Source organism: Nycticebus coucang, chromosome 7 (assembly GCF_027406575.1).
Source record: "Nycticebus coucang isolate mNycCou1 chromosome 7, mNycCou1.pri, whole genome shotgun sequence".
In the NCBI taxonomy this organism is placed as follows: domain Eukaryota; kingdom Metazoa; phylum Chordata; class Mammalia; order Primates; family Lorisidae; genus Nycticebus; species Nycticebus coucang.
In genome coordinates this window covers 9942601-9966642 of record NC_069786.1, presented here as the reverse complement: position 1 = coordinate 9966642, position 24042 = coordinate 9942601, and positions in this window count along the sequence as shown.

Here is a 24042-nt window from a genome sequence, read left to right as displayed (position 1 = left end):
TCCCTTCCTGAAGTTCTGGTCTCCCAGCCTCTCCCCTGCCAAAGTCCTTCTGTCTGCACCTGGGTCTCTCCACAGACCTGGCACAGCCCCTCCCTGCTCTTCTGGCCTAGTTGTCACTCCCCCAATCAAGCTAAATCTTGCCTTTGGGTGTCTCTATCTCCAGGCCCTGGGCCACTTCCAGACTCTCCATTACTTATTGAATGAATGAATGAACTGACAGATGAAATACGAGATGACCAAGAGCTGTGAGGTGAGCCCTACAGAGGAAGGGCACAGCGATGCCAGGGGCCAGGAGGGAGGGTACACACCTGACTCCATCACAGAGGCAGTGACTCCGCACGAGTGACACGTTTTCATTTGTAATTGTTTCCATCCTCATTTCCCGCTTCTGCTCTGCTGACAGGCTGCCTGCACTTAAATCAGCGTTGTCCTTTCTGCTCAAGGAGAAACATAGAATTCCACAAGCGAGCTGATGATTTGTGTGGAAGGGCTATGCAGGGAGTGACAGATGGGGGTGGCCAGAGCAGCGAGGAGCCTCAGTGGCCAGGTGCACATCTTTTCTGGTGGCCCTGGCAGCTGATCATCAGTGTACAGCCCCTCACTACATGTAGTCTTCCCCTGCACAAGCAGCCTTGAGGAGGATGGACTTACTATGTCCACTTTTAAGATGAGAAAACCTGAGGCACAGGGAAGCTGTGACTTACATGAGGCCCTGCATGGAATTCGTGCAGGGGTGGGATTCAGACCGGAACTGATCAACCTCACCTGGAGCTTCTGTGAGGCCCTGAGGCTGAGGGCATCCCTGCAGGGTGTGATTTGAAGTGTGTTAAGGCCATGATCCCCACCCACCCCCACACTTGCTGAGAGCCACAATCCCAGCTTTAGCACTGTCTCTGCTGTACTCCATGCTGAGTGCCTACTCAGCACCTGGCAGTGGACATAAAGATGTGACACAGACAGAGGATGGACAGCAGGCAGCTAGCCATGAACTGTGCATGTGTGTTCTCAGGGATGGGGATAAAGAGCTGCCCGGGGAGAGGCAGATGGACAGCTAAGACTTGCTTCAGGGAGGATTTGGAGAAGCCAGCTTGAAAGTATTAGTAGTGTCCATCCATGCACCATGAGTATCAGGTGCTGCACTGAACTGTGTGCAGTCCCAGAGGGTGCAGAGTGGGGAGGAGGTGTTCACAGGTGACAGTGCGAGGGCCCTAAGGATGAGCTCACCCAGGGAGGAAGGGACAAGTGAGAGGCCCTGGGCAGAGGGGGTTGATACAGGGTGACTGTGGCTTGCAGGGACAAAGGCTTTCAGGGCGGGCTCTGGGGCTCAGTGCCCCAAGGTGGACAACAGGTGCTGATAGGTACCAGAGGCCCTCTTGGGTGCCTTGCCCACTCACTGCCTGCCATCTAGTCCCAGAAGAAAGTGCTGAGATGGGAAGAAGAGACCCACACCTTGGGTGGCAGCAGCCTCTGGACAGCTCCAGCCCCACTTGGAAGATGATCATTAGGCAGGTGGTCACCCAGAGAGCACACCATGTGTTAAAGGGTCTCCATCTGGCACCCTGCCCAAGTCCTAGCACCGGCACAGTGCCAGGCACAGATCAGGGACTCAACTGAAACGGAATGAATGAATTGATAGATGAATAAATAAATGAAGGAATGAGAGTGCAGCCCATTCAGCTGTGAGGGAAGCACTAACCCACAGACATCGGCTGACACAGAAACACCAACACACTCTGAGAAAGTCACGTGCCTGTACACACGCACAAATCCATATGCATGCACGTGAGAATGAGCCTCCCCTCCCCCAGCAGACACACAGATTCAGGAAGGGAGGCTCATTCATAGCTGCTAGTCCATAGACAGCGTGCAGGGCAGGTGCAATCTGCCAGCGAGTGCATTAGTGGCTGCGAAATTGATTTAGTGGGTCATGGCTAGTGTTCTTTGAAAAGAGAAAAGGAAAGAAAAAAAAATAGAAAAGATGGAACAGAAACCATCAGAGAGGTACTCCAGCTGGGTGGGCATCTGTGTCCTGGTGTTCCTGACAGTGGGGCTGCTGTGAAAAGTTCTCAGAGCCCCTAACTCAAGGCACCACTTGCTCTGCATCCAGGGTGCCATCTGCAGTGGCTGCAGCTACAGAAGCTGGGTCTCAGTGAGAACTCTCTGCCCACGGAGTCTCTTACTCTACTGTGGAGAAGGCCATTTGGTCCCTGTGTATTGAGATCCAGTCCTCCTCAGCCCCAGGGCATGCTAGCCCCAGTTCTCAAATGTTCACAGTGTAGTTAAAAAACATGAGAAAAGGGTGACAGTGCTGCAGTATGGAGTGACAGGAGGTACCATAAACATACACACGAGGCTCACCAGGGAGGCTGAGGGTCATCTGGAATCCAAGGACTACTTCAGTTTGCCTGATGTGGACATTGCTGTGTGGTATATGTACACCGTGGAATATTATGCAGCCTTAAAGAAAGATGGAGACTTTACCTCTTTCGTGTTTACATGGATGGAGCTGGAACATATTCTTCTTAGTAAAGTGTCTCAAGAATGGAAGAAAAAGTACCCAACGTACTCACCCTTATTATGAAACTAATGTAGGACCTTCACATGAAAGCTACAACCCAGTTACAACCTAAGAATAGGGAGAAGGGGGAAAGGGAGGGGAGGGAGGGGAAAGGAGGGGGATTAATGGGATTACACCTGCGGTGCATCTTACAAGGGTATATGTGAATCCTAGTAAATGTGGAATGTAAAGGTCTTAGCAAAATAACTAAGAAAATGCTACAAAAGCTATGTTAACTAATGTGATGAAAATGTGTCAAACGATCTATGAACCAAGTGTATGGTGCCCCACGATCATACTAATGTACACAGCTATGGTTTAATAAAAATAAATAAAAAAAAAAAGAAATTGAGGGAGCAGTGAGGGCAGAGAGGTGGAAGCTTGAGAGAGCACAGTGCTTTCTGGGAACAGAGTAATTTTTTTGTAACCTGAGCAAAAGTTCCACTTACATAACTGTATGTGACACTTAAAGCGCCTCTGGAAGTACAGAGGGCCAGGGCTCCATGCACACCAGCTGTGCCCACTGTTGTCTGGCTCCAGGTGATCAGAGCAGGCACAGGCCAAGAGACCTGCCCACGGGCATTCTGCTCCTGGGATAGCCTCCGCTTCCTCACCATGCCCGTGCTCCAGATCCTGGTTTGGAGGTCTCTGCTTGGTTTTACAACATCTGTGTTTTCTAGGAAGCATTTAACACTCCAGAGCCCTGCTGAGTCCTCTCTCCCCATTGGCACCTTTGGAGAAGCAAAAATGTGTGCCCAAGACAGGGCCCAGAGCTTCAGTCCTCAGGCTGCTGACACCCACCATCCATCGTGGCACCACACACCATGCAAACCAACAATTGCCGTGTTCTCGTGGACGGATTCCACAGAGGGGAGCCAAGAATGACTGTCCTCCAACGGGGTCTCAGAGGAATATCAGACATGTGTTTGTTTCCACTCAGTGCAATCATGGAGTCTCCCATCTCTCTGCCACACACCTGCGGCTGCAGTACCTGTGGGGAAAGACCCACATCTAGGGTCCCTTAGAACATAAGCATTACAGCCACACGGGCCATACTGGGTGCTGGCCAGCTGATGGCTGTTATGCAGATCCTTCCAGGTCCCCACACCTGTGATGGCAGCTGCCCCGCCTTCTTGGCCTCGGTGGCTGCCACCTGGGGCCTCTGCTACCCAAGTGGTTTTCTAAAAAAATAGTTTCCCCCCGTATTAGTCAGCATTCCAAAGCAACACAACCAATGGGAGATAGATAGATAGACAGACAGATAAGGAATTTAAGGCAGTTTCTTTCCTGCATTAGTCAGCATTCTCCAAAGCAACAAAGCCAGCAGGAGACACATAGATGTAGATAAACGATAGACACACAGATAGACAGATGGATTGATTATAAGGAATTTGCTCAGGCAGTTATGATGCGGACAAATCCCAAGAGCCACAGGCTAAGAACCGAGAACCAGGAGAGTCAACAATGCCAGTTACAGCCTGAGTCTGAGTTCAAGGGCAGGTGATGATGTCCCAGCATGAAGACCACAGACAGCACAACTTGTCTCTTGTTCATCCCTTTGTCCCGTTTGGGCCTCAATCGGTAGTGAGGAAGGCAACCTCATCTACTCAGTCTACCTGTTCCAATGTTAATCTCATCCAGGAACACCTCACAGGCACACGCAGAGTAATGTTTAACCAAATATCTGGGCACCCCGTGGCCTAGGCAAGCTGATACATAAAATTGACTATCCTGCTCCCTGAATGCCTCTTCACCCACTGGAGCACTGATGTGTTCACCTGTCTGGGGCCTGTCTCCCTCCCACCAGAGCCTGCATCTCATGACTGCAGGTAGTGGTCCCGTCTCACTCCCTGTTGCACCCTGGGGCCCAGCACAAGCATGGAGAGCCACTTGCAGATAAACCCACACATGACGCACATAGAACACACATATGAACACACAAGCGTAGGGCCTGTGTGTACACGCTTGAGTCCACACGCATGTGCATGACACCTGCCCGCCAAGCACACGCCAACATGTCACCTGCCTACACTCCACCAGCCGTTTTAGAAGGACTTTGAGTGAATGGAGGATCACATCAAGGTGGTAGCACTGTAGGTGCTTCCTAAAAATATTCCTCTTAGTATTTTTCTTTATTTTCCCAAGGTTTATAGTGGATTGCTTATAAAGTAAGAAATCTTAACTGTAAAATAAGAAGAAAACATAAGAAATGATAAAATTTTCATTTTTAAAAAAAAATGACAATGCAGGAACATCTCCACACTCCTAACGAAGTTTTTCCAACCTGAGACCAACTAAGGCATCTTTCTGTCCCAAGTGATCACCTGGGGAGGGTGGGCCTCCCGATCCCTGTACTGAATACCAAGGCTCGTGGTTTATGGGCAAGTGAAGGCAACTTCTCTCTCACTGAGTTCTCACAACAACCACGAGCAAGGCAGGCTCAGCCAGCACCTCCCTGGCACTTGTCTGGTACACAGGCTGCTGAGGGTGTTTCCAGAGCCTGGCCCCCAGCACATGCTGGCCAGACCCACGGGTGGAGGGGACCCAGAGGAGGCAAACGTTCGCTGAGCCCAGGACACACAGGCAGTGCTTATTCCTGTTTTCTGCCAAAATCTCTTTTCCAACTCTGTTCCCTGGACACACCTGTGCGTTCAAGGATTGCAGGCAGGAAGTTGTGTTCATGCATGCTGGGCTGGCAGGAGTCACACACACACAGCCAGGCACAAGAACTCAGACACGTGTGTGCATGTTCTGTGATTGTGTGTTCATACATGTATTCTGTGTATACCTGTGGTCCCCAACCCTTGGGCTGCAGACTAGTACTGGTCCCTGGCCTGTTAGGAACCAGGCCACCCAGCAGGAGGTGAGCAACAGGCCAGCAAAGCTTCCTCTGTGTTTACAGCTGCTCCCCCCGCTGGCATCACCCCCTGAGCGCCGCCTCCTGTCACATCAGTGGCAGCATCAGATTCTCAAAGGAGCACACACCCTATTGTAAACTGCACATGTGAGGGACCTAGGTCACATGCTCCTTATGAAAATCTAATATCCCCACCCCTCCATTCATGGAAAAATTGTCTTCTGTGAAACCATCTCTGGTGTCAAAAAGGTTGGGGACTGCTGGCGTGCCCCGTACGTGTATTTGTGGGAGGTTCTCTGTGCCTGTGGATGTGTGTGTGCCTGTGTGTGTCTGTTTCACACTTAGGGGAAAACAGGAGAGAAAACAATATGGTGCCTGTGCCCAAGATGCTTGCAGGGTCTTTAAGGAGAATAACTAAGCACAGCAAAGCTTCAGGTACAGTGTAGCCTTTGAAACACTGAGTCGTGTGATCGGCACTGGACCTGGTGGCTGCGAGGGGCCAAAAACCTGAGCAAGAGCCATGGTGTGTGAGCTGGATCTGCACCCAACGCACGGAACCTCAACAGAAAGTGAGCAGAGGCTGTGTGTGTGACCCCTGCCAGCCCAACACACACAAACACACTCAGCCCTTTGTCTCTGAGGGGGGCAGAGAGCCAGGGGCATCGTTGAGAACATCTTGAAATGGCAGAGCCTGGTCCACGGAGAGACAGAAGGCTCAGCAGAGTTGTCCTTGGATGTGTACTTGGGGACAGGGAGGTGACCCTGAGCACAGCACCAGGGAAGTCCTCCAGGAGCAGGCCAACTGAGGCAGGTCCTGGAGAATGGAAGACATGGGAGAAGATCACTTCAAACCGGGTCAGGCTGCACCATCTCAGGATGACGTCTGCACCCACCGCCTCTCGCCAGACTCCCCTGCCAGCGCCCTCTGCTCCTGGCCTGCCTAAAGGCTGGGCGCCCTGGGCCAGCTCCTTCACCTGTCTGGGTGTCCACGCTTTTATCACAAAAGCCCTGACCCTTCCTCACATGGTTGCAGGGGCCTGGACTGAGGAAGGCTGGAACACATCCTCTCTCAATTGAAGGAGAAAATAAATGTCACAGCAAAAAAGAGAAGAGCAGCGCTCTAATTTGTCTGTGAAGTCTTATGTACAAGGAGCTTTCTCAGCCATGAAATTAGCCCTTCATGCTCTCCTATGCCAGGGAGGGCTGGGGGGCTGTCTCAGCACTGCCCAGCTTAGCCCTCCCCGCTGCCCTTGGAGGATGGGAAATGCAGGATGGGCCCTGCCCCTGCCCTTTGCTGGCCCCAACTTCTGCAGAGCCACATTGGAGGAGCTTCTGAGCTGGACAGCTCTCACTGCCAAGAAGTCAGTATCATACACACAGAATTAGGTGTATATACACAACTTTAAGACTTTGACCATTTTTGGCTTTGGGATGATAGTTGCAAGGCAGGAGAAAACTCACAAGCTTTCTCTAGAAATCTGCACTCAAAGTCTGACTGGTCAATCAGCCAGCTATGACTGTGAACAAGTTCCTTCACCTCCCAGAGCCTGGGTTTCTTCATCTCTAGAGTGGGGGTCGGAGGAGGGAAAGCGCCAGAAGAGGCTTTGCTGGCTTGGGGAATCCCATCCGGCTGTCCGTTTCCTGCTGCCCCTGAGCCTAGAGAAGATGGGGCGTGGAGCCTTCCCAGGGGTGCCGTGTCACTGCAGAGAGTATCACACACACGTACCTGCACAGCACACGCAGACATGCACGCTCACACTCGGGAGCCCCAGGCCTGGGGGCGCGTCTCCTGATGGCTCTGCTCGGCTGCAGTGCTCCTCTGTGCCCACCTCCCTCTGAGATAATTCTGGCAGCATCCACAGAGTCGACTGTCTGGCCCAGCTATTTCAGGATGAATAAGCATCACAATGTTTTCTGCCATCCCTGCCCTTGCCTGGCCCAGGTGTTATTCAGGTGACTGCCCCTTTAAAGAGGGGAAAAAAAATCATTCTCAGTCTCCTGTTCTTTCTCCCTCCCTCGCCCTGTCTTTCTGCCTCCCCCTCGGTTGCTCCTTCCCTCCTTCTCTCCTGGGACAATCTTCAGCTGGGGGTGGGGTGAACAGAGAGCCCCACCCTCTTCAGCAGCAAGGAACCTGAGCATAGGAGCTGACACATTCTAGGTGTGAGGTCTGGGGTCCGGGACCCCTCCCAATCCCTTATAACTTCTGGGAAGCTGTGCATCCAGCCCCACCCAGCTGGCCTGAGCCCTGCCCTGCTTGGGGCTGCACAGCCAGAACTTACCTTCAGTCAATGACAATGGCAGAAAGCAAGGTTGAACCTCAGGCACCTCAGGTCCCATGGGCATCTGTGCAGAGGGCACACAGCACGGTGGGCGGGCAGGCCCCCTCAGGAGCAAGGGAACCTTCCTTTACTGGACAGGCTCACACCCTCTGCCTAGGCTCACCCTGGGACCACCTCTGCCTCCTGCCTTGCAATGACCCTCCCACTCAGCACTTTCACTAACCAGGTTCTTTTGAGTCTCCCACCTGAGACAGTAATCCAATCGGCTGCTCCCATACTGCCCTGGTGGGGGGTCTGTGAGCCCCCCATTACATGGGGAGTGAACACAAGTCAGGAGGCTGCCTCCGACCCCTGCCCAGACCCCTCCTACTCAGTGCTGAAGGCCTGGTCCAGGCTCATCCTGGCCCGGGACCCCCTGACTTATCTGGGTTTCCATCCACCCCACCATGCCTGAGTTTTCAGTCTGTTGATTTTTTCCTATTTCGTGGGAAAAGAAAGGACCCTTATGCCATTCTGCATTTTTCCAATCTCTGATTTTTATAATCTAGACTTGGTGTCATGGGGCTGTTACTTCTGGGAATATTTTTAGAGACCTAAAAGCCTGCACAATCTTTCCTCCTGAAAACATTTAGTACATGCACAAAGAGAACTGTCTTTATGACAATAAAAAAATGGATTGAAGTCACATAGAGGAAGCCAGATTCTTAAGGTGCAAATTCCAGCTCCGCCACTTACTTACTGTGTGACCTCTGGCCAATTGGCAAACCTCTCTGTGTCCCCATGTACCAAATGAAGGCAATAACTATGAGTTAATACAAAGTGTTCAAAAGTATCAAGTCCAAGGAATCACTCAGAAATGTAGCTATTAATATTTAGAAATGAGATTGACTTCTCTGTTCTCTCTGAGTTATTTGTAGCCTCTGTTCTTTAGGCCAATAGATGTCCCCAGGGGCATTAAAGGGCCCAAGGAAGAAGCACACAGTGCAGTAACAACTGAATGTGGTAAGGACAAATTTTAGGGATTATGTTCAATGTTACCAGTCAACACTTGGCTGCTTTACTCCTCCCAGTAATACCGGGGACAATACTGTTATCCTTACTCAGAGACCAGGTACTGAAGGCCTGGAGAAGGGAACCTCACTCTAATGAACAGAAATCTGGCAGCTGACCAGTCAGAGCTGTGCTATCTGTGGGCAGCCCCTGGCCACAACTAGCTGAACAGCCTTGGAGTGTGGGCGGGGATGTTCTGTGAGTGTAAAAGGCACATTGGATGTACACAACTTAGTGCAAAAAAAGAAGACATAAAATATCTCATTAATATCTTTTATATGTTAAGTTGATGTTTGGGGTTCAATAGAATATATGTCAAATTCATTTCACCTGGTTCTTCTTACTTTTTAAAGGGTGGTTATGGGGAAATTGAAAATCACATTTGTGGCTTGTATATCATTTCCATGGGTCACACTGAGCTGAACAGTTCCTCCCTTGACACCAGCATCAGGGCCGGACCCAGGCTGAGCCCACATGGTGTGCCACCACCCACCGACAAGGGCACCTTCAGAAAGCCCACAGTCCACTCTGCGCCCATCATGTTCCTGCCTGGGTCTGCAGCTGGGGAAGGCACTAGAGCCCTGCCTTCCGCACCGCTGGGGAGACCACAAAGCAGGTCCTCTGTGCACTGGTCACCATTTCAGCTCCAGTAGGACAGAACTCACACGGCAAGTTAAGCAAAGCAATTTATTACTCACAGATGGGCAGCCAGGGCCAGTGGGGGCCTAGAATACACAGCAAGACGGTTGCCCATGACTCAAGATGCTGCCCAGGTAGACAGTCTTGGCTCTGCAGCCGAGGTTTACCCTGGGGCAAAAACAACCCCCGAGCTAAAGCTTCGTAGGACATCTTTCTTCTAAGGGACAGGGGCTGGGACTGGGCTGTTCTAGGCAGTTCCTCCTTATCTCAGGGTGTTATTTTTCCAGCACATTCTGTAGTTAATCTTGAGGATTACAAGTGAGAAAGAAGAGAGAACTGAGTCAGTCCAATGTCACCCTAGAAGGATCCTGTAGCAACTGTCCTGGCTGTGACAAGACCAACCCCCACAGGTTTTATTGATCCACCTCTCTGTACATCACTTTTGTAGGAAGGGGTAACCAATGAAACACACCCATAACTCACCCCAAGCTGGCGGAAAACAAAGCCCAGGGGATGAGCAAGAGGGGTGAGAGGAATTTGGAAGAAGATTCCTACAGAGAAAGACTCTTTCTGAAGGGCTGTTGCATTTTTTCCTACCTTTCCCCTAAGCCAAGTGGAAAAGACTTCATAAGAACTGAGTGGAGAGCTTGGTGTGCACCCAGGGGGTACACAGGGACCAACAGCTGACTCCCGCTCAACACGAATACCTACAGACCAGACACCTTCCCGTGAGCCTTGAGGGCCCTGCCCTGCCCAGGGGAGTCAGAGAAGGGCCAGTGGGAAGGTGTTTGTCCACCTTGGTGGACCCGGAGAACATCTGGACAGAGGGAGCCTGGGCAAGGTGCGTCAGTGCAGCAGTGAGTGGTCCCAGCCATGACGCTCCATGCAGAGAACAAGTCCCCAAAGAGTCACCTAAGCAAGACCAGCAACCCAAGTGAGAGCACCTTGCTGCTCAGCTTTCCACCCACACATGTGAGACAGGACAGAGCCCTGGTGTTGTGAGTCACGGGCTGGTGGTGTCCTGGTATCTCCAGCAACCACTCCCCTTTGACCTCTGAAAAAGAACTCTGACTTATAAATGGGCAATGGTCAGCTCCCTACAATGCCCTGTCCCCTCTCCCTTGCAGCTAGCTGTGAACAGAGCAGTGAGTGCCACAGGTGTGTGGCAGTAGTGGGGGGGGGGGGTGCCAAGAAATATCCTCAGAAAGGATCCCGTGTAGGTGCCATCTCTAATTCTACCTTCTTTGGATGGGTCTCCACCAACTCAGCTGTATTTTCACTCTAGGTCTGAGTCACATTTCCCAAGACAAAGTATCTTCAAGTGACTGCGGATAGTATGGTGTGAGGGGTGTGGGAGAGGTCTGAGGCTGGAGAAGCAGCAAGAGGCAGGTCCCGGGGACCTCACGAGGCACCCACAAAGAGCTCATACCCTATCAAGGGTGACAAGGAAGGGTGCACACAGGACACCTTTGGTCTGTTTGCAGAGAGGCCACTCCAGGAATGGATTCAGGCCAAGAGATGGGTCAGGACACAGTGGAAGTGTGGTCTTAGGTATTGACGGCAAAGACGGACAAAAAATGACAGAGGGGACAAACACTAAGAGAGTTCTAGAAATGGGACTTGGTTATTGATCAAGCCTGAGTGCAGAAGGAAAATGTGGGGTTGAAAACCAGGCTCAAGAGTTTGTGACTGAGGGATCCATTCAGGAGAAAGAACCAGACACTTGGGGGGTGGGGAACGCATCGTAGGGTTGACGGGTAAGCCGGGCGTGTGCACCAGGCCACTACAGGCAGCAGGGATGGAGCGGCCAGTAATGTAACTATTGGCACATGCAGGGTGCCTAGGAGCTGCCTGGGGAGTGTTCCAAGCACTTTCATGTACACCATTATTATTCCCTTTATACAGATTTTTAAAATCCGAGGCACAGAGAGGCTGTGACCCCAACCTCTTAACCACTGTGCCTCGTCCTGTCCAAGAACAGCCCACGCCAAGGCCTCAATCAGGGGAGGGCTGAATACGGTCACAGGAGGCTATGGTGGGAGGCCTGGGGAGGAGCTGGCATGAAGTAGTCTGGAGACACAGGATAGAGAAAAGCTAGTCCTTGGTGTCGGTTCCCTGGGAATCCAGGGCAGGGTTGACGGGTTGGCCCTGAGCACCGGGTTATCCCCACTGATGAGGAAAGGTGGGAGAGAGGGAGGGAGCCCAAAGAGGAGCCACAGCTCCGTGATCAGCATACAGAGGGAGCAGGGAGCTTCCTCCTGCTTCTGTGACTGTGTTCTCATTGCTCAGCAGAAGGGCTGACCACAGGCCATGGGAGGGGCCGGGTTCTCCATTGTCACTGTGCTGACACAGGGACAGTTCTCTGGTCAAAGATGTATCTCCTTCCTTAGGGAACAATTTGAGGCTCCTGGGCCTGGGGTGTGATCAGAGTCTGCTGTGGAGATACCTGCTGGGCTGGACACAAAAGGTTCAGGTTTTTCCAAAGCTGAAGACTACTAACTCGATCACACATAAAATAACAATAAATTATAACACAGCATGAAATCAGATGCCCCACAGACCTCCCTCTGCCTGCCCTTGGTGATTTTCTCTCTCTCTCGGGAAACAGAGGAACTTGTACTGGGAGAGGATAGGATGACAAAAGCCCTCCAATCTGCCATGGGGGGCCACCCTGCCTCCTGTGTCACAGCAACCACCTGGAGCCAGCACCCAGCCCTGTGTGGGGCACAGAGACCCCTCAGCCCTGCCTGGCACCAAAGCCAGCCAAAAAATACCAGCAGTGCTAATTACCAGGCAGAGCACTGATATTCTGTAATTAAATTAATTCAATATGGTCCATAAAATGAAACTAGCATGACCACTCACCAAGCTCCCCACACAAGGTCATAATAGTCTCATTTCAGGAATATTTATTCATTTAAAATCCCTGGCACTTCCCAGCCAACGGGGGACTGTTCATTCCTATAATTTAGGCCTTATTTTTTTTTTCTTCCTAGAAAAATTAATTACCTAAACAAATTGAAAAGAATAAACAGCTTGAATTGCAAAGTATAAAGTTGCCGAGTCTAGCAGTATGGGAGGTCGTTACTCACAATATGTCATTTTTAGATAAGTTAATAAAGAAATATGGAAGAGAATCAATTTTTGGTCATCATTAGCATACATGGTATAGAAAGCCACAGGGTATTCAATTAATTCTAGGCTGTAATTATGAAGCAGGAGTTTTGTGTATAAATCTACTTTCTCTTTTTTTTTTTTTTTTTTTGCCCTTAGTGAAGTGCTAGGAAATGTCATTTCCAACCAGAGTTGGGATGGAGGATGGATGGCTGCTGCCCAACCATGGGGCTCAGGGACCACAAGAACTTAGAGAGTTTCAACCCTGGAGGTATTTCATACACTTTTCACATCCTGAAAATCATAATTACCATCCTTGCGATCATCTCCTATTTTTTTTCCAGCTGCCATCTGTCAAGTACTAGCCACCTACACCTCATGTAACTTGTGTAGTCACTAATTAATCCCAGAAGACAGCACAAGGTGAGTGGAAATGCATTATTTTTTAAAAAATGGAAAGGAAGCAGCCACGAGAAGCTACTCCATGATGAGGGCAACCCTCGCGTCACTGTGCAAAAACAAGATGATGGAGGAAACGCTTTGCAAAATGCAAACTCAATCCTTAACATGAAGGGCTGGAAATCACAGTTCTAGGGTGGAATGTGTTTCAGTTGAGGTTTGGGAACTGCTAGGTTCAGGGGGCATTTTTTTTTCAGGGATGCTCACTGAGTTTTTACATACAGAATCCACTTCTGATGTTTTTGGAGAACCTGAATTTCCTATTTTTCAGCTCAGTTTCTTCCTCTTCTGCCCCAAATTGCATGTCCCTCACCTCTCAGAGTGTACTGTTGGATCGGATACCTCTACTTGATCCAAGTTCCCTGTTTGCCTCTAAATACACATCTCAGGTTGCAAAAATATGGCAACGTCCCCGAGTCATAGCTTCCCTGTCCTCTGAGGACGGGGCTGTGGTCCTGGTGCTGCTGGGCGTCACATGCCCTCTCTGTCTGCCTGTCACCTTCCCCCTCAGCTCCTGCCCTTGCCCCCCATGCCCGTGTCCCTTTCCCATGACTGACACGTGACCTGCCAGCCAGAGTCCTGTGCTGTGGAGGCAGAGCTGACATGTGACCAGCCAGAACCTTTTTAGCAGGTCTCTATGGACAATTGAGCAGAGACCCCAGGAAAACTGGGCTATGGGCCATCTGTGCCACCTACCTGGGAAAAGTCAAGCAGAGGCAGGCCAAGCCACCAAGTCTGGAGAGCCAGCCCCTGTGACTGAGCCATCTTGCCCTGGACTTCCCTGTTGTTTATATTTATCTATCATCTATCTATCTATTTAGGTATCTATCTATCTATCTAGAGACAGGGTCTCTCTGTCCCCCAGGCTGTAGAGCAGTGGCACACCCATAGCTCACTGCAGCCTTAAATGCTCGGGGTCAAAGCGATCCTCCTTCCCCAACCTCCCCTGTAGCCTGGAGTACAGGTGCCCATCAACATGCTCAGCTGTTTTTTTTTTTTAATGTACAAATGAGCTCTTGCAGTGTTGCCCAGGCTGTTTTTGAACTTCTGGCCTCAAGTGATCCTCCCATCTCAGCTTCTTAAAATGCTAGAATTCCAGGTGTGAACTACTACACCTGACCTAAACTTCCAGACTTTCAGTTTTAGGAACAAATACATTCCTTTTTGTTGTTAAACCAATTTGAGTGGGTTTCTGTCAACTGTAGGTTTCAAAGTCCTGCCTGGACAGAGTACTTGGCCTGGCCCCTTCCAACCTGTAACTGCCCTCTCCCTTTACATGGTGCCTCTCCCTGCACACAGCAACCCTACATCGGCTTCCATGGGCCTGTGCCACCATCTCACATCCTAGCCTGGATTGGGGGATCTTCCTTCCCTTTCTTGGCTCCCAGCACAGGCTCCTGTCCAGAAGAATCTGGCAAATCTCTGTGAGTGACCAAGTTCCCGAGATGTAATCTGGAGGTGGCCAGCTGAGCTCCCAGATTTCTTTTTGTGCTTAAAAAACTTAAGGAACCTGTTGTTCTGAGATGTGCCCCAGACTAGAAGGGGAAAATAGAAGCTCAGAAGGTTCTCAAAGAGCCCACTCTCAGTCAAGACCCAGTGAGCTACCAGGAATTTGGGAACATATCTATAGGCCCTGAGATCAATGCTATTCACTTATCACTGAGTGATCACTGAGCCCACCAGGATCTGGGGTCTCTGCCAGGCCCTCAAAGGCAGGTGAAGGAGTCCAGACCACCAAAGAAGGCAGTCTTGCCACCCCAGCCTTCTGCTTATCAGGGGCTGGCTGTACCTTGGGACAGCAACCCTGAGTCACGTCCAGATGGACTTGGCCCAGGATTCCAGGGCCTTGGCCTTTGACCAGAGAACCTGGATGAGTCACCACCACTGGGCTTGTGAAACACCCAGTGTGGGGGCATGAAAGTCAGTTGAATGTGAGAGCACCCTTTGTGTGCAATTCACCCTCTTATGAATCACCTGTATGTAGGTGAGTCACCAAGCATGAGTCGTTCTGGTGAGAGTTACCCAGTGTTTGAGTAAATCACTGGGTAAGAGTCATGTTGGTGTGACTCAGCTGGCATGCGGGTGAGTCACTGGGTATGAGTCATTTTGGTGTATGAGTGAGCTAACAGGTGTCAGTCATACCATAGGTACAAAGACAGAGGGCCCCTCCCCATGGGGACGCCTGGGCTGCCACCTCTGAACAATGCAAACCAACACTCAGCAGCCACAAGGCCTGCTTAGACCCAACTCTTTGTCTGTGAAGAGTTTCCCACCCCGCCCTGCCTGCCTCCTATCAGCCTTTCCTTGGTTCTCCATAAGAGGGTCTGGACCCTTCCTTATTCATCTTGACTCCCATGCCCTAAAACAAGGTACAACATGGTGCAGGCTTCAAGAAATCTAGTCATTAAGTCATTAGTTCACTCAGTCCCTTTGTTCATTTATTCAAGAGCCATGCGGAGACCACGTGTGGTGAGTGTCTGAAAGACGCCCCAGGAGTCATATTCTGTTGGGCCTCAGACTCAGAAGACAGGGTCCAGGGGCAACACAGATGTCTGTGCAGGAGTCCAGCTGAGCTGCCCTTGCCCCAGTGACTCACACATCCTAAGTCAGAGCTTGTTTCCTCTCCCATCACGCACATACACCAGAGGACCAGGGATGGCCACATGCGTGCTGCAGGGAGCAATGGAAGACCCACAGCCCACAACATGGTCCCTTGAACTTCTGAAGTCCTGTGGGTAAACTTGCTGGGGACTCCTGTCCAGGAAAGGGAGCATTCCCTAAGCAGACCCCAATTCTGTTCAGCAAGAGGGCTTCACAACCAGGGCTTCTGGGCCTTGATGCTGCCTCTTGTGGGGAATGCTCCTTTTCTGTTATCCCTGCCAGCCACCTCTGAAGGGGGTATGAAACGGTGCCCTTTTCCAGGGCTGACTGTCCTACCCCATCTGCTCCCTGGGGAGGGTTGATCCAGAGACCATTATGAACCTCAGTTACAAACCCTTTTGGTCCAGACTTTTGATTTCTTTGGCAGGACATCTCTCTCAGAAACCTAACAATCCAGTCCACTTCTTGTCTATTTACTTCTAGTAACTCCATGTACCACGATCACACAGAGTTCTTCCAGAGAAATGCCTCCCCTCCCTTCTCTTCCTCTCTCTCCAGCCTTTCCACCCCATCCCCTTAAGTTTTGCTTTTGTTTCTCCATGGCCTGTCTTGACCAACCAAACAGACTTGTTGGTTGTCACCTTAATCCATTCAGAGATTTTAAACAATGGGAGTGATAAGAAAACTTCTGTTTTGGTACTTACCAGAAGTCTCAGTTCTATCTGTCCTTTTTTGCTCAAGCATTTCTCAATATTAATTTTTACTGTTTGAAACGGAAAAGATGTTGCCTTGACCAAGTGTACAAGTCCCTGGATTTTTTGACTCTCTATTCTCTTTTATTTTCAGTGGACGCTCAACTAATATTCTGTTTTGTGAACACTTCCTTTAAACCAGGAGTTCATTGGGGAATGACACATTTTTCCAGCTATCACAAGGAGTGTTGTGACCAAATATTTCACCACTGCACAGCGTGGACCCCTGTCCTCCCAGTCTCTGATGTCCTTTCCTGTGGTAGTGAAAACTCAGGGAGGAGTAAATTGAATAAGTGGGGAATCAATGGGGAGAGCAAAATTAGCCAGTATAATCTGAGATGCAGATGAGACCTACACTGTGAGTACTTCCCGTTCACGGACGATTTCAACGTGGAAGTTACTGAACTCTTGCTTGTGTGCATACTGAGAAACACGAATAAATAAAGGATGATTTTTATCCTGAAAGTATTTTTTTAGTTCAAAAATTTCTTAAATGATTTTTTTTGGTTTTTTTTTTTTTTTGTGGCTTTTGGCCAGGGCTAGGTTTGAACCCGCCACCTCCGGCATATGGGACCAGCGCCCTACTCCTTGAGCCACAGGCGCCGCCCAAATGAAGCATTTTTTAAACTAAACACAGCACTGGAGAATTTGTTATTTGCATTGCAATACTTTCCCATTTTTCAGCCCCACCCTTCAACCACAAGCAGCATGGCCTCCGAGCACCCCAGTAGCAGGAGAAAGAATTTCATCTCCAAGTTTGCCAGAGAAGATAAAAGCCAGGGAGTCTCCAGTCACCCAAGATGATCTGCATTCATTTCAGGTTTAACAATCTCCAGCTGTATAACTATAAATTAAATGCACCATGCCTCTTTCATTATAGACACTCTGAAATATTAAAAAAGGTTAATAATTAAGGCTAATCTTGAACCAGTTCAAAGCTCCATCAGTAATGATTTGGGCCACTTGACTATTTCTGAAACTTCGCTATCATGTGGGTTCCCTTCATATCAGTCCTCACATCACCCCCGAGTATAGATGATCTAAAAATAACAATATAAGCTGCATCATTTCAATACATCTTTAGAGATAATTCTAGAAGCTCACAGAGGTTTTGCTCAATAGTTTTCACTCTTCTAGGCTCAGGTAAACCATCACTTTGAAGTATTCGGGGTCTTTTTTTTTTTTTTTTCAAAACAGACGTGAGTAAATGTGTCATCCATGTACACCAGCAAGTTAACAACATGGCATTTAAACATTTCACTGTCCAGGTAAATCATCTGATGCCTGAGTCCCAGCCTGAATGAAGTATCTATGGTGAATCTTTTTTTTTTTTTTTTTATTGTTGGGGATTCATTGAGGGTACAATAAGCCAGGTTACACTGATTGCAATTGTTAGGTAAAGTCCCTCTTGCAATCGTGTCTTGCCCCCATAAAGTGTGACACACACCAAGGCCCCACCCCCCCTCCATCTCTCTTTCTGCTTTTCCTCCCCCCCCATAACCTTAATTGTCATTAATTGTCCTCATATCAAAATTGAGTACATAGGATTCATGCTTCTCCATTCTTGTGATGCTTTACTAAGAATAATGTCTTCCACGTCCATCCAGGTTAATATGAAGGATGTAAAGTCTCCATTTTTTTTTAATGGCTGAATAGTATTCCATGGTATACATATACCACAGCTTGTTAACCCATTCCTGGGTTGGTGGGCATTTAGGCTGTTTCCACATTTTGGCGATTGTAAATTGAGCTGCAATAAACAGTCTAGTACAAGTGTCCTTATGATGAAAGGATTTTTTTCCTTCTGGGTAGATGCCCAGTAATGGGATTGCAAGATCAAATGGGAGGTCTAGCTTGAGTGCTTTGAGGTTTCTCCATACTTCCTTCCAGAAAGGTTGTACTAGTTTGCAGTCCCACCAGCAGTGTAAAAGTGTTCCCTTCTCTCCACATCCACGCCAGCATCTGTAGTTTTGAGATTTTGTGATGTGGGCCATTCTCACTGGGGTTAGATGATATCTCAGGGTTGCTTTGATTTGCATTTCTCTAATATATAGAGATGATGAACATTTTTTCATGTGTCTGTTAGCCATTCGTCTGTCATCTTTAGAGAAGGTTCTATTCATGTCTCTTGCCCATTGATACATGGGATTGTTGGCTTTTTTCATGTGGATTAATTTGACTTCTCTATAGATCCTAGTTATCAAGCTTTTGTCTGATTGAAAATATGCAAATATCCTTTCTCTATGGTGAATCTTTTTCCAAGGTCTGCTTTAAATCTAGGTATTCATCAACCCGGTCAAAAAATGGTACCATATGCCTGGGACCTGATAAAAGTTCAGTTTTTTTTCCCAGTGTGACCCAAAGTGACCTCCAAGTATCATAAAATTAAAAAGAAAAATGAGCCTGCACATTGATTATCTGCATGACTAATAGAGAGCTGCTTCATGGAGCACCAAAGATCGGAAGGAACACTGGTCATTTTCCCAGAACAAGATTCCAAACTTAAAATGTAGTCCATGGCTAAAGGAACACTGTAAAAGCCACAGAAGTAGTCTAGGAAAAACATGCCTTCATCTTGGCAGATGCCTGTTGCAGAATCCTGGGTCCCGGTGAAGCAGCCCATTGCTGTGTGCTCTGGACTGAAGTGTGACTTCTGTCCAGTGAGAAACTGGATTAGTCAGTCTCTGTGCAAATAGCCTGGGACCTAAGAGGCGCCACGAGGCTCGGAAGATGCCCAGAGGAGAAATATGCTCCCTGCATACCATACCAGTCACACAGTGGAATCTAAGTAGATTTTTGTCCTGTTCAATTCTAATTTCCTCAAAATTCTCAAGTTCCTTCATTTCCTTGACACTTTTTCATGTGGGCTTGGAGGGAAGATGAAGTCTCCCTCCTATTACCCCAACTTGTCCTTAGTTGCTTTGTTCATAACTTTTTCTGCTACCTGTCTCAGCATGTCCTTTCTCATCTTCTCCCAGGCCACCCTACCCTAGCCCACAGCTTCCAAACCATAATACTCAGTGGCTCTTACCTTCCAGAGTCCTTTGACAGGTATGGATTCTCTATTTTTTAAAAAATGCACATGCCCACATGCATGCACAAAGTTTTCCATTCAGTTCAGGAAAGGCACTGACTCTGGGTTGAGAACCCCCCAATCACCTGTGTGCTGGTGATTCTCAGCTCCCCACTCTCCACCCAGACCCCTGCCTGGGATTCCCAGACTACAAGCCTCTAGAAGGACAGTGAGGGCACTGCTGTCCACTGAATCCCTGCACCTGCATTGTAAAAACTCAATAGACAATTGCTAAATGGTGAAAGGAATTGTATCTTGTAAAATTGCATATTTTTTAAATACAGAGAAAAGTTTGCATAAGTGCATATAAGGTATAATCTTCATGGTGGAAGAACGCACTTAAGAAAATGCATTGGAAGGAGACACATTGAAATCTGCCTGTAGGATATTTCTATTTCCAGAGAGTAAAATTAAAGGTGCCTTTTAAAAGTTTATTGTTTAAACTTTATTTTATAATTTAAAAAAACAGATTTAGCAGGATATTTTAGTCATATTTGCTCTCATGAAATTCTTGGAAGAATGAAGGAGCAAATCCCTTGTCTTCTGTTCTCCTCTGCCATTCCCCTCCCCTCTCCTCCCTGGACCAGACCCTGATACTCCAAGGTCTGGGTTCTCTCTCATGGAGGTCATGGAAGACTCGTTGTGCTTAAGGGTTCCCAACCTGAAGTTTCCAGGTACCCTGAAGTCAACCTGTTTGGGAAATCCAGGCCCATTAAAGCAGGTGGTCCAGCTGGAGTGGGGGCAGAGAGGTAGGATGAATGGATGTGGGCTACTGAAAGGGCTGCAGGTTAGCTCTTCCCCATCAGGGGGCTTCCACAAGAGCAAAGACCCAGGCTGCATTTGGCTGTGTTATCCCCAGGTAGCTGGGCCCTGAGAAATGCAGGTTGGAGACCACATTGGAGCTGTGGACAGATGCTGGAACCAAGTGCAGTGTAAACTGTGGAGCCTCAGCAAGGCTAACATGCCCCTAGGAGCTCCAGACAGCAACAGAGACCTCCGGTCATAACTGAGAAACCACATCCCCAATAACCTGGTTTAGCTCAATTTAGAGAAATACAACAAAACCCAAGTCTTTGCCTGTGTGGCAAAGACTATCTGTCCTGCCGCCTGTGTGGAACCGGGTGTTATTTGGTATGCTTGGCTGGTGGTTGTTTTCTGCTGCTGCTCCTGATAGAATCGACCTTTGGATTCCCAGCTTAAAATACCTAAGGCTGAAAGCACCATGGGAAGAAGCCAGTGGCTTGTCCTCAAGCCGGCTCCTTGGAGCCCACCACAGAAGCAGAGCGGAACAGGCCCCTCTGCACACCTGGCTGCCCCAGTCCCCCAGAACAGTCTTGCTTTTGCATCTCATGGAATGCAGTTCTCTAGCAGAGTCCATTCCCCAGAGGAAACACTAGCCTTCCACCCCACCGAAGCCCAGAAAGAGAAAGTTATTTCTTGCCCTGGAGAAATACAACAGAGCGCAGATTAGAAACTGGGCTTTTTTTTTTTTAAATCTTCCTCCTTTTTAAAAAATTTTGGATTAATATGAATATGCATACAATTAGGTTACAAAGTTTGCATTTGTTAGGTGTAGTCCGAATTGCAATTGAGCCCTTCACCCAGGAGCTGTGCCATGTACCGCTGCATTGTACTCCATAGGCGGAAGCTTCCCAAGCCTCCTCTCTCCTCCCCTCTTCTTGAATTGAAATGCTTTTCCCCCATTGAGGTGTGTCGTTGCTTATCCACTAGTTTCATATCAGTACTGAGTTCACTGGACGCTGCTTTTCCATTCTTATGACCCTTAGGAGGATGCTTTCCATATCCTTCCAGGTAAATACAAAAGGTGAAGTTCCCATGTTTCTTTATGACTGAATAGAGACTTCTCTACCCTTGGGGGGGAGAGGGCTCTTTTCATCACCCTCCCCCCCACCCCAGGGGTAGAGAATCTGAGGAGAGTGCCTCTATTGAAGGGGAATTAGCTTGGCTGTATCTGTGATTCTCAGAAGCAAGAATGGAAAGTTTATATTTGTGTCAGCACTCTTCAGCCCCAGGGCCAACTGTCTTCAGGTAAGTGAGCCACAGCACCCTTTTCCAGGGGCATGCGGAGGCTGCTGCCCCACGTACCTGCCATGGGGGACCCAGTGACCAGCATGTATAACCTTCATCCCTACCCTCTTCTAGAACATCAAAACCAGAAAACCAAAGACAGACACCCCAGCAGCGAGAGCTCCAGACATGGTTTGAGTTCTGCCAATCAAAAGCAATCTTTGCCTGGACCTGAATCCCAGGAGAAGAGAGGCCAAGCCAGGTCCCCGCTGGCTGAGGCTCAGGGCCAGCAGTAGCAATAGCAGCTTCTGAATCTGTCCAGTGGTTTCCCAGCTCTGCAGCCTCAGCGGCAGGTTTCCATGTTCCTTGGTGGTGGCACCCACAGACTTCTTCATCTTGGCAGAGTGATTCTGGCACTGCCTATGACTCCATATTTATTTTATTTATTTTATTTTATGTGCAGTTTTTGGCTGGGGCCGGATTTGAACCTGCCACCTCCAGTGTATTGGGCCGGCACCCTACTCCTTTGAGCCACAGGGCACCACCAACTCCATTTTTATAAAGTACGACCAAACTAAACCAATCTATGACCCCAACTTTATTCTTTTTTTTTCACATGGCTACTCAGTTGTCCCACCACCATTCATTGAACAATATACATTTTCTCTGCTGATCCGAAATCAAGATAGTGGTTACCTTGTCAGGAGTGAGAGTTAGTGGCCAGAAAGGACACGGAGGTGGCACTTAGGGTTACAGGTGCTGGTTGTCTAGATGCTTCCAGTTTATGACAATTAATTGAACTGTATACTTACGATTTGTATACTTTTCTATAAGTATATTGTATAGCAATACATTTGTAATCATAAAATAATGAGATGTTGAACTTCATTAAATTTTTCTCTGCATGTATTGATATAATTTCATTGAAGGATTCTTTTCAAATGTTGGACCATCGTCATGCTTCTGAGATAAAACCTTTCCTGGGAATGTTACATGAACTTGTTGATTTGGGTTATGATTTTTATGTCTTCTAAGTGGTAAAATATGCCTATAATTTTTTATTCTTTTTTCATACAGTTTTTGAATAGTGGATAAACTATAAGCTGGGCAGTTTCATATGCTTTTCTACTTTATAGAATAGCTAGAATAAGATAATAAACATTACCAATAGTTTAGTAGAACTCACAAATCATCTAGATTTGAGTCTTTCTTTTGGTGGGGGAGAAAGATTCAACAATCCTTTCTATCCATTTATTGTCTATCGGAATGTTACAGTGTTCTATTTCTTCCCTCAGTTATAACATTTTCTAATTTTCAAAAGATGTGTCCTTTTTGTCCAAGTGTTCCAGTCTATTACCATAATTTCCTCTCATAATTACCTGATTTTATTTTTTTACTATTTTAAACTCTTACCCATCTGTAATTTATTTTGAGGTACTGTGATCTTGTAGTTCTAACTTTTTTTTTTTTCACATGACCACACAGTTGCCTCCCGCATCGCTTATTGTATAATGTATCTTTTCCTCAGGGAACCTGACTGATGTCAGAGGAAGAGCTATGAGTGGCAGTTCTATTGTTCACTAGAACATCAATGGAACAAGAGGTGCCCACACAGGGAAGATGTGAGCCCCCTTGCCTTTTCCTCCACTGAGAAAAACAGAACAAAAGATGAAACAAATAAATATCCAGATAAGCAGGCCCAGACAGACCCCTGCCAGCCTATGTCTCCTGATAGAGGGACCCACTGGGGAGCCAGTTGCTTGGAATCAATCACACAGCAGGGAGCTCAGCAGAGGCATCTATTGCCACAGTTGGGAAATGAGATTGTTAGAGCAATAGAGCTGGTAGCCCTATGTTTTCTCCCTCTGTATTTTATTCTACAATGTCACAAAAAGTCAGAAAGCACCTGCTACTTAATTTTCAGGGACACTACTTTGCAGCTGCATTGAGAAAAATCTAAGGCTCCAGATAGGGATTGCTCACCCTCCACAGCAGCAGGGAGACGGCTCTGGTCTCGGGACTGGGATGGGGGGATCCCTGACAGGAACTTTCCCGTGGCGTGGGCAGAGCGGAGCATACAGTGAAAACCAAATGTCACAAATTCAAGACATGAATGCCTGGGTTGCTTTTAGAGTATTCATGTGAGGAGTGGAGTAATAGAAGGGAAATGCACTCCCTCTGGCGTTCATCCGGAGGAACAGGGAGAAAAAAATTAACCTTTAATAATGGAATAAGTATACTTCCCTTAGGACTAATGGAACCGTTTAGGCTCTAGACCACTCCTGAACCAATGACAGATCACTAGGAAACTCATGCGTTGATTGGCTTACATCTGCCTTCTTCGGCCAATCACAGTCAAGGGGGGTGGGGCCATTGTGACACCAACACACCCAGAGTTGAGTTCCTGAAACAAACCACGCTGGGAAGAAGGAACAATTGACTACGTGCTGGAGAAGCAACCGACAGAGTTCACGACAGAATTCTTTTTTAAACTTTGGAACACTCTTTAATCATGATAAAATATATACAACACACAACATAAAATATGCCATTTTAACCAAAGTGTACAATTCAGTGGTATTAATTACATGAACAATGTACAAACATTGTCACTCTACCTTTCCAAAACATTA